Source organism: Plectropomus leopardus, chromosome 6 (genome assembly GCF_026936395.1).
Source record: "Plectropomus leopardus strain MGB_pleo_1.0 chromosome 6, ASM2693639v1, whole genome shotgun sequence".
In the NCBI taxonomy this organism is placed as follows: domain Eukaryota; kingdom Metazoa; phylum Chordata; class Actinopteri; order Perciformes; family Serranidae; genus Plectropomus; species Plectropomus leopardus.
In genome coordinates, this window is record NC_142181.1 from 3152527 (window position 1) to 3164468 (window position 11942).

The 11942-nt window shown below is 39.9% G+C and overlaps 1 long non-coding RNA gene across 2 annotated transcripts in view; it reads left to right on the forward strand.

Annotated features, from left to right (window-relative positions):
* The window catches only part of LOC121943221 (uncharacterized), a 137498-nt gene that overhangs the window by 103147 nt on the left and 22409 nt on the right, over positions 1 to 11942 (forward strand). The window lies entirely within an intron of this gene.

An 11942-nucleotide genomic window follows, 5' to 3' on the forward strand; every position in this document is an offset into this window, starting at 1 on the left:
CCCTCGGGGTTTAATATCAAACATAACTCAGTTTGTGGTCCACCGACCTGTTCTCATCTCCACGGCGTCAAATACAGAAACCTGATCAGTGGCCACGAACATCCAAAACCCAGTGCTGCAGTGGAGGGTATACGCAGGTTATAGCCAGCTCTTCACAGTACAACCACCAATACCTACCTAGTAGTACATAGACGTACCCGGTTAAACCATCAAAGGACTTTCACCTTGGTGGCGCTGTTTGTGTCCTGTGTGAAACTAAAGTTAGCGTTATTTAACAAAAAAATTTTAAAAAAACTACACAATGTAGTCAAAGTACCAAACAAACTTGTTAAGTTACTTTATTAGATGAATTTACATAACAAGAAGTTATTCGTGATTTTTTTGTAAACTTAGCCAAGTAGTTTTGTTGCCTGAAGTTACATTTCCTGTGAACACTGAGGTTTTAAAAAGAACTGAGGTGCTCAGTGTGTGTCGAGTTAATTGTGGTAAAACAAGATGCTCAGTGGTGGGTTAAATGCTTGAACAAAAACAAAACACTGAGACAAAAGGGACCGGCTTACCAAGAAGTGGTGAAGTGGTTTTTTGAAGTACTCACAGGCGAGAAGGGAGGAAAAGAAAGGCAGGAAAAAACGCAGACGTGTTTCAGCACAGCTGCCTTCGTCAGAGCGCTGTTGCAGGAGTTTACATGCATGTTGATACCAATTATGTCACAAAGAGCATCCAACATCAAATTATCAAAAAATATATGAATGTATAGAGCTATAATTTTATTATTCAGGTTGTTACGGAGTTATGGGGAAAAATAGATGGGTGAGGAAAAAAAGATGAATATTTTCCATTTTCTCCTGAAACGTTTGCACTCTCCTGAGAAATATAACTGTGATACTGCGAGCTGTGTCATGAGCCACCATGTGATGAACCTTGGTCAAGCCAGCCAGGAGCCGCATGTCTGAGGAAGTGTTATTATGCCTCTGTGAGAGGCAAAGGTCCTGAAAGATACATACACACATATTCTTACATGTCCTTTATGTATATATAGATTTTTTTCATAAGCTTATGAACTTGTGCACTTAGAAAATAGAAAACTGATCCATGAGTGGAGTTTGTCCACACTGTAACAAGTCGTAGCTCAGTGCTGCTGTCACATATCTTCTTTTTTCCTTGAGAAAGGACAAATTTAAAATGTAATATGCAGCTGATGCTATGAAAGCCTTGATGCACACGCTGAAACGACCGGGAGCTCACGCACAATGCAGCGTTGCAAAAATCATCATTTTTCGCCTCCAAACCTCCTTAAACCCCACAGCTCGTTTGATCGTCATAATAATCTAATGCGCCGTAATTTACATGCATCATTTTCATATTTTCGACATGCCATAAATAGACCTCCCACAGGCTGGAGCTGCCGATGCTCCCTGACAGGCATGGCCGAGCACCAAATGAAGACCGCCGAGTGTGGCAGCGGCTTTTATTTTCCTAGTAAATGTACGACTTCCTGTGAGAATTAAAACACTCTTCAAACATTATAATCCCATTAGGAGCGCAGATTAATGCTCTACAATCTGTATCTATGTACAAAAATGTCATTAGCTCTACACATGCCTCATTGAATATGCTATATTGTAATGTAACAATTAGCATATACTCATTGTTCTTATCGTGCCCTTCTGAGCACCGCTTCAAAAAGTGTTATCGGAGCTTCTTTTCCGGCTCTCTGCTCTGCACAGCACGCTTTGATTTTGCTCCTTTGCTTTCACTGAGCTTATCGGCAACTGGCACAAAGTGAGCCATTGCTATAGCAGCGTCCAATCAGCTGCAAACACACGCTCCCCACTTCCTGGTCTTTATCGACCCGTGACATCTGATTGGACTGAGAGGAGCACAAATGCCCCCTTCCTCTCATCCACGCTCTGTCGTCCTTTTCTGAAATGGCTGACAGGTCCATGTTTATTATTCCTACCTTGTTATGGGTTTATTTTGTATAATTTCTTCACATTTCCTGAATGGCAGAGCAAATAAGATTACATTTAAATAATCCCTCGCGGACCTTTGGGGTCATTACGGCAGGGAAATAATAATAAAGGGAGACAACACAGAAAAACGTTCAGGGGTTAGTGCAGTAAGACGGTAAGAATCGGGGAAACGGGGCTAACGTCATTATGAAGATGTGTCTCTGAGACAGACGGGCGGACGGGACAGACAGTAGACAGCGGTGGTAATGGCACTCGGCTCTCAGCGGCGGCACCAGCTGTGCCCGATCCAAATGGGCACCGACAGCGATTCAGGCCAAGCAGGGTCAGATGAGGACACAAACACCGAGGAGGGAGGGGGCGGAGGGGATGGGCGGCGGGGCGGGCAGAGAGATGGAGAGAGGAGGAAGAACGAGGAGGAAGGCGAGAGGGATTGTGAGGAAGGAGGGAGGGAGGAGGAGAGGAGAGAGTGAGGGAGCGTTTGGTACGACGAGGGAAACAAAAGAACAGCAAGAAAGGCAAACAAAAGGCTGGGCGGCAGGGTTGGACCGATGAATCTGTTTGCTGATATACGAGGCCAATAATGACTTTGTGGTGAACGCAGATGTCATGAAATCATCGTCCACCTCCCGAATGATTGATTTGATGCAGATTTCATTGTATTACATAATATAAGGAATCTGCATGTTCGGTAAAAAGCTCAAGTGTCCAGTTCGGTCGCCCAGATTTTGGTAGCAGTACGTTTTTTGTTTTTTTTTAAAATATGGAGCAAAATCATTTTTCCTCAAAAGCCCTTTTTTTTCTTTTCCTTTAGCAAAAGAAACCAAACGTCCTTCAGTGTTTTATGATGTCTGAAGAAGAGTAGCCGTGCAAAACCTTGAGCTGCTGTAAATAAAGCAGCCTTGAAGTTATTCCACATTGGACGATTCTGCAAATCGTAAATTGCGTCCAGAGCAAACGTTCAGTCCCACTTCAGGAAGTAATGCAAACTACTATTGCGATCTGAAGAGCGTGGGTGTAAGGGTTGTTATTGAACAGACCTTAATATTTGCTTTTTTATTGACTGTAACCACAATCTTTGCTTTAACAACTGTGTGCTTCCTACTTCTAACCAACCTTGAGTCTTTAACACCTGAGCAAGTTGGCTTTATTTCTTTGAAAAACGTGGCAAGAGGGCAGCTCAGCAAGACATGACTGGAAGATCAGCAAGAAATTGGTAAAAAGTTATTAGAAAATGATCTGAAATTAACAAAAAAGAGGAAGAAAAAAGAAATTCCCAGAAAAAAGTGCTAAACTCAAACTAATATATATATATATATATATATATATATATATATATATATATATAAATATTTATAATAAATATTTATAAAAACCTTATTTAAATCTATAATTTCCATAATCATAATCATATTTCTTGATACGATATAATATTTATATTTCATGATCTTTCTATAAAGATTTCATGATCTTGATATTTTTCCTAGTTATTTGATAATTTGATAACTTTCTTGTTGCCTTTTAAGTCAACCAAATGAAACCAAATGAATTTGCTCCGGTTTCAAAGGGTTAAAGCTTGTTAAGGGCATCTGAATGCGACACAAGAGACGTGATGATGAGCCAGGTTTCAAAGGGTTAACTGAAGGTTTTTGTTGCGTCTTGGCCACACTCGAACTATAGCACATTGTTTGCCATAACCGCGATTAATCCCATAATCTCCTGAATGTTACTCAGACTTTTGCATAACTGCCCATTTTTGTCTGGTGATTTGATTTGTTAAATAATCCAAAACTTGAACCAATGACCTGAACAAAGATTTGTTGGATGAAGTAACTCTGCAGATGAAGAAAAGTAAAAAGATAATTAGACATCCGATGGCCGATTTTGGTACTTGACGGTTTTTTCGTTCCTGCGGTCGTTGCCGGTAAAGTATTCCCAGCTCTGCACTGGTAGCAGTTTGAATGTTGTTTCTGAGCATTTGCCAACCTGACGGGCGTATGAGTCATCAAGAATAGAAGATTTCTACAAAATAGAAATTCGTGGGTAGTCAGTAGATGTTGTGCTTTTCTTCCCTAATTCACATAATATGAAAACAATATGTTACATTTGCATACGTATCATATCAGTGTTTCTAAAGTGACGTATATGAGGTGAGGACGGAGGTGGAGGACGTGGTGGATGGTTGGACACCTAAGCAACAGCAACAAACATCAAAAATTTGTTGTTTTTTAGTGAGTCATTGCTATGTTTCCGATGGCTTTCTAGCCCCAAAATTTGGGTGTTTTTAGCGAAATGTTGCTGTTTTATCCGGTTGGGAAAGTGGCTGTACTTCATATTGAAACAGGTAGGTATGCAGTTCAAGAATTAGAAAATGAGTATTACTTTGTTGTGTATCATCTTTTTTTTTTTTTAATATTTGTGAGGAATTTGTTTCGAAATACAAAGATTGAGGTAGAATTGATAAATATTGACGACTCGCAGTGACTGACCTGGCTGTTTGAGAAAGAGACATTTAAGATAGCTACTTATTTAGAGAAAGTTTGGGCCATGAAGAAGGGAGCATTGTTCCAGAGGGTCTACAATGTGAATTTAGGTATTTTTATTTGCCTTTTTTAATAGTTTTGTTCAGCTGTAATTATGTTCGGCCAGCCACACCGGAAGTTTTTTTGTCATGTACTGATGTATTCGTATTGTGGATTGTTGTTCTCTGTTTTGTAGAGCTGTCATATAATCCCGTGGGGGATGGGCCACTAGGTGGCATGACGCTAAAATAAAAGACCCTAACCCTAACCCTAGTCCTGTGCCAAAACAAGATCTTTTCCCAACCATAACCATAAAAGTGGTTTTAATTTATCACACATTAACCACAGCGTTGTTGAAATGTACATTTTCAACATATACGCCACATAATAACGGCCAAATGTAACAAATCTGTGGTTTGAAGAAACCTAGTAACTTAGAGAAAGATTTTCTGGTGATTAGGTTGTTTTTTCATTTTCATGCACTCACTCTTTTGCTGTTTGCATTGGCAAAAAGCATTGCTGCACAGCAAAGACTGAGTGCATTATTATCCAATACAAATTTTTAGGGATACTGAAATTTTTCCCCACCTTGCTGAGACTAGTTTTTGAAGATATGCAGGCTGTAAAAGGTAATGGCATTCAACTCTTCGGTCAACTTCTAGGGAAGTGAATATAGTTTATTAGGGTGACAGTTAGGTGGAAGTTCGCTGGTAATCAAGTCAAAATGATTTAAAACTCGTTCCTTATTAGCTCGCTCTTGGATGAATCTTTATCTACCAGAGGGACTAACTCGTTCCAATTTCTATCTGCGCTTCCAATCGTGTCTGCCTGCAGCTCCAGATTCAATCCTCTTAGCTTTGTCTTTTCCCAGCACAACAGAAACATTCCCAAGACCGGAGCCAAACGAGATCACTGATAAATGTTAAAACCCTTATGAGGAAAGCACTGTCAGAGGGGAGACTACCCGTCCAAGCCAACAGATGCTGATTAGTGGCCTTTGCAGAGGGCGCCGCTCTCTCCGAGGGGTCGATTGCCAGAGAATAAATTAGTGACCGTGCAATAAATTAGTGACTGTGCAGTACAAGAATGTTAAGGAGCCTGGGCATCCCAACGAAGATTAGCAAAACAATTGATAAATTCACTCTGCTGTGGTCCTCAGCAGGTGCTTTTATGACTGTGATCCTCGTTTGGTAAATATTTGCGTGCTTTTGTGATGGTAGTTGAATCCTAACAGCAGTTCTGGTTTTAGATTTTCAGTCTTTTATACTTGTACTCAGGTGCTCTCTTCACCACCAGGAGTCATTGGCTGTTTTTTGTATTCAAACTGGGACATTGCAAAAGGTTGGGAATTGAATTTTTTTTTTTTTTTTGAGGAAGCAACAGTACGCTAACCTGCCTCGTCTGCTTCCAAACAGAGTTTCTCATTGGCTGTAAATCCTGCAGAATAACCTGCAGAGCTTTTGTTGCTGCATCATATTCTAGTTTATTGAGGCGTCTGCGGTGGAGAGATTGATCCCTTTGCTTCCTGTATGGTGGCATTTTTATTGAAAGTCGGTGCAAAATGACTAAACATGATAAAAATTAGGGGAAAAAAACTGATTTAGGGGGAATAAGAGAACAACCAAACAAGATCCAGATGCAGACGTGCGTTGCTAAGTTCTAATTATCACAATTAGAGACTTTGGGGTTTTGCCCCGGGTTTGCACAAATCCTGATAAATGGGATCTGGGACCGTCTACTTGGGGGTCCGCGACATGAAAATGTTTGAGAATCTCAAATGCAAAACTTCAAAAAAAAAAAAAAAAAAACTGAGGCGGAGTGTAGCTCTGCTCTCCAGCGTTAGACGAGCGGTATTGGTCGGTTGCGGTGCCGCCATTTTATGTCAAATGGACTCTGGGGAAGATTAGGAGATACTTTTGTCAGACGGGCCGTGGATGAATAGAGAGAAAGAAAGGGGAAATTTAGAGAGTTTGAGAAAGAAAGAGGCAGAGCAAATGAAACTGGACGATGAAGAGCCATGGGGAGACGGAGTGAAAGAAAAGGGGCTCGAGAGGGAGGGAGAGGTAAGCGATAGAGAGAAGGCCAAATGTGTCTGGGAAAGTTTTGGAGCTGAGGTGCATTGTGGGAGAGCAGACAGTGTGTCTGGGGGGTCTGAGGTGTGGATTAATGCCAGCGATTGGAGGAGGGCTGCCGCAGTTGTGCGTGAGCAGAATATCAGACGGAGGGAGAAGAGAGAGAAGAGAGGAGAGAAGATGGAAAGGGTGCAGACACCGAATTTTGGAAAAGGGTGATATTCTACGCCTGAAGACACTAAAGACAAGCCGCTCGCACTGCATGAAAGAAAGTGCCAGTAAACTTCAACAAAAATGTAAAACAGCCCACTTATAGAGCCCTCATTTGCATGGAGTTTAGTTTATAAAGAGCTGTTTAAATTAAAAGTTGGATAAGGACTAATCCTGAAGTCTTAAAGTAGGAGGAAAACGCTCCGACTAATAATTCTATAAGATTTCAAACTGCCTGCAGAGAGCTGCTGCAGTCAGACCATCCAGCCATGCTCACAGTCCAAGATAGTAAAACTCAGGACTGGGTGCATCATGTACATTTCAGGCAGAACCCATAATCCATCATCTATGAAATGGCACCGTGCAACTTTCATTTCTGTATGAGAAGCAATTTGAAAGGATTACAAGGACTGCAGCAAACACATCTTTTGAACCCCCGACTCCAGCTAAAGGCTCGACACAGTAAAATTTCATTACAGCAAGATTATTGTGGATCTTCTCTGAGTTTAAGGCATTTATTTGTTTTTTTATTCCCTGAAGAAAACTGCATACTAGTTATCTGTGTGCTTGAGGTCGTACTGGAGTCAGTGTGTCAAGGCCAATGAAGGATGGTCTAATCTGCGTTGCACTTTGAAATCCTGTTTTGAAATGTGCTACATAAAGTTATTATGGTTATTATGATTCTTATTATGATCAGAACTACTGTTGTTAGAGATCATAAGAAAAGAGGAAATGCAGGTCAAATAGGGTTTTGCCTTCCACTCAATAAGAGGGATAACTCAATCGGATGTTTGCCTGGTTTTGTACAATTAAGACGTAAAACTTCTGTGAACAGCCCGGGCTTCAATTTGCTTGAATCATTGAACTCAACGGGCTTATATTTGTCACAGGTGTCTGTACGGGACAAGCTTTTAATTCCTTTCCCAGAAAACCTGCTCAGCAAAGATGGAAACATAATCAATATATTTAACCTTTTGAGACCTCGGCAAATCAGCTTTATTTTTTTCAAAAACATGGGAAGAAGGTAATGAGTAGTAAACGAAGAAATGACCCAGAGGTGCATAAGAAATCTGTGAAAAGCACAAGAAAATTGAAAGTTTGCCCAAAAGAATCCAAACAAACAAATACAGAATAAAACAAAAACGAGTGTTAAAAAAAAAAAGAAGAAAGAAATGACCTGCAAAGACAAGCTTAAAAATTATAATAATAATTATTATTATTACGTAATCATTATGAATATAGTTCACTGGACTTTTTTTCCTGGCTTTTTAAAAAAAATAGTCCTCTACATCTAATTTTCTGCATTTCTCTTGTTTACAATGCCAGTATTCCTGTCTTCTTTGGTGCTCATGGTTTCAGTAAAATTATCTGAATGATTGAAATGTAAAGCATTTTACTAAGCTAAAGACGTAAGCAGAATGTTCGTATAGACACAATGAACAACCAGGTTTTTTACACGTCCAAAGAACTATTATAAAAATGAACTGCGAGGTAACCAGACCGGCCTCTAATTGAGACAGGCCTTTATTTTTCAAAATGTGAAGCCACACCTGGCCAGTAGAAGGGACTGGGTGTTTAATTGGTACTGGGCTTTTATTTGAAGTTTTACTGTATTTACACCAGCAGGAGTTTGAGTCATAGGGTGGATAATTGATCAATCCGGTCAGAGCTGATTTGATCTGATCAGATCGATGGATGAAAGCAGCAGCTGCTGCAGAGGCGAGCGAAAGTTAACTTTTAGTCCCGACACAACTGATGAGCATGTGTCATTTTTACTGCGCCTGGTGTTCTGCTGCTCCGTCTTTGCCCAGAGTATGCTCTGCAGTCTGAGAGTGTGGTGCAGTTTATAACATTGCAACAATTTATAACAGTTTGCAAACTCTGTAGAGAAAAGTTTATACAGTATTCAGACTGCTCAGCTTCAGGGGACACACCACATGAGTTTGTACGTTCACCAACAGCTCATAGCGTGTTAGCTCACACAGCTTCATGTAGCATCCTCCTCATTGGCTCTTCTGTTTCCAAACAGGAAGAAAAAAGTGAAATACTCCAGACTGTTTGTTAAGCATACCCCAGGTTGACAGATGATTGCAAAAGTCGGATGCAAAACTCAGAACCCACTGGCCATCATGTGACAGTAGGAGGGTTTCCATTAGCCCTCAAATTGCGCAAAATGAAATTGGAAATATAGAAACATGTCAGTTTTGTTAGAGTTTTTACGCTCGCAAGAGGTGGTACTCCAGGCGATGATTAAAAAAAACATTTCACAAAACTGCAATAGAAGCACTTTTTGGGCTTTTCTAGGTCGCATGATGCTATGGCTTTGTGGTTGTCGGTAAGAACAGGCTCCCTCATGACTCTTCAGAAGTTGATCATGTGGAAGTCAAGTCCTCCTCTGTGCGCTGGTCATACAGAATGGATGTTTTGGCTAATTGCTATAAAAGAAAGATGAAAAAAGATTAGAAACGCCAATTAAAAGTTAAATTGCTTCAATCCTTTTGCTCTCCAAACAAAGTGTTAACCTTTATGCAACCAAAGCTCACTCAAATATAATTAGTCAAAACTACTCAAACTACAGACGGAAACTCGAATGTTTCCAATACCAAAATATTTGCCGCCCACAGGTTCTGCATCCATATGCAGATATCTGTTTATATATGTTTATAGAGAATATTGCTGCTTAGATTTGTAATCATTTACAAGCTCTGGGCCAACTATATTCGTCTGGTAGAAGATTCATGGTTCATTTTTGAGCTTCTTAAAGCTTCTATTTCTGAGTTTGAAAATTGCAAATCAAACTAAACCTTGAGAAAAGGGCAGCTTTTTTGTACATTATGGAAATTGGTACTTCTTTGTGCTTAGATTGTTCGTGCATGGAGATTCATTTTTGACCTTTTGGATAATGAATCACCAGCTCAACCTTCACTTACTAGATTATTTCTAGAGCTTTTGACCTGCTTCAGCATTTTTTGTCCTTGAAATACAGTAAAATACAGTGTGTCACCTCGACGTGGCCGACTTATTTCTGGAAATTTTGATCACATTGCACCTTTCTTCCTTACATTGAGCTTCCTTAGGTTTCACTTTCGGACGAAACTTGGAAACCTTTTGATACAAACTAGTACGTTAACACTGAGTTTAGAATATTCTGACCTTATTTTGTGAGAATGTGTAACAGCAGATTTGCCAGCAGATTTGCTGTGTTGATTTAGGCAAACTGCACATAAAATATTCCCCTTATAAATGGAATTTTAATGCAGTTTTTAACATTAATACCACACATATTGTAGTTGTTTGTTGGCAACAGTAATGGCGACCATGTTGTTTACAGAAGTTGAGTGTTAATAATCGCGGTGTCCCAGGTTGCTTTGTGTCTCATGCTTGTTATCACTTTTGTTTTGTGATTTTGTGAATTACTAATCGCTACAAGCTTTCCCAAACCTTACCTGAGTGGTTTTAGTTGCCTTCTCATAACTTACTTTATTTATTAGACAAAGATGATGGAAGATCCATCAACAGTTACGTTTTTGAAGACTTCAATCCTTTTCCCCAACACTTAATTACCAGTGAAAATAAAAAAGGAAAATCCTTGGAGAATTGCAGATAATCAAGTTTGTGCCTCCCACAATGATGTGGGAGATTTCACTTTTTTCTGTAATCTGATATTAACCGTTTGAAACCTGAGCACATTGGTTCTCCAAGGACGGCTCCAAACATGCGTCTCTTGGGCAAAGTCCGGATTTTTATGACCCATCCGCCGCCCCAAATTCCTCCTCACAAGACACCCGTGGATTGTTGCCTCGTTCCATCACCAGGGATGAGTATCGAGAACTGGTATTAATTTGAACTGGTACACGATTGGGTCGGTGCTTAAGTACCGACAATCTCCATTACAAACGGTGCTGCTGTCGGTATTTATGACATAAACTGTGTAACGTTAATTCATTCTAACGTATCTGACGTATGATGTTTATTGTTATGCTGCTTCTGGCTGTTCGGCTCATGGTAGTAGTCGTTAGGCGAAGGTCGGACACCACCGAGTGGTCGAGAGTGCGGCCTCACTTTTGTAAAAGTCACAACGGTGCAGTTAAATGAAATGTGTGCCAAAGTTTAGTTGCAAGTTCAGCATTTCATAAATATAAAGCAGTGCAGCCTGGCAAAACTAAAGATGCAGGCAGTACTCATTAACACTGATAAGGCTGTAGCTAATAGCTTTGTCACAGTTGTTGTCATGGATTCATGAAAATTATTATTTTTTCTCCAATTTTAGTAAATGCTTACACTTTCCACTTTCAGAAAACTCACTGAATTAAACTGAAAAAGAAAACTGAAAATTGAAGATTAAACTTAACTCAAATTTCTGTCATATGTTTATGGCCTGGCCATTTTTCTTCTAAATTTTGCCAATGCTCACTGACGGTGGCGTGTCTTGAGTTTCCCTTGCAAGGCTAGTTATTTACTAGAAATCCAAAAGTTTTGGAGGAAAATCGAGAATTTAACAGTGTGTGACAAGATTTGTTTTCTTTAACTGCCAACTCTAGAAAGTTAAAGTACCAAATAATCATGAATAGCCCACTGTAGAGTAGCCACATTGTGTAAAACATATTAACAAATACTAATTTAAACATGTAATGTTGATGGACTGATTTAGACTCAGTAGGCCGTGTTACGTTAACTACATGGCTCAAATATGTTTTGTGGCCCCAGACAGGTATTTTAAATTATTTTTGGGCAAGAATGGCTCTTTTGATTGTAGGTTGCTGCCCTCTGCCATGGACGATGTCAGTAAAACAGCAGCCTCTGCTCCGTTCTCAGTAGATGGAAGTCAAACCCAAGTCCCGCCCGTTTACCGTCACGAAACGAGGGGAGATGAGAGGAAAAAAAGCAGAACGTCACAGAGCTGCTGCCAAGTTTATCCTGAAAGACAGCCCTTCACTTCAGTGGAGTGAAGTTGGTTTAGGTTTGCTAGAAAGCTGCTGATAGGTATGCTGAAAATAAAGTTTAAGCTGCCCTAATAACAATCAACATTAATTAACAAGAACTATAGTGATGTTCTTCTAATTTGTTTTGTTTTTTTTTACTTGAAGAAAACTGTGAAGATTCGCATGATAAGTTATATCGTAGAGAAATCTTGCAGTTTGTGAAAGTCGGGTCAGTCAAAAAAAAAA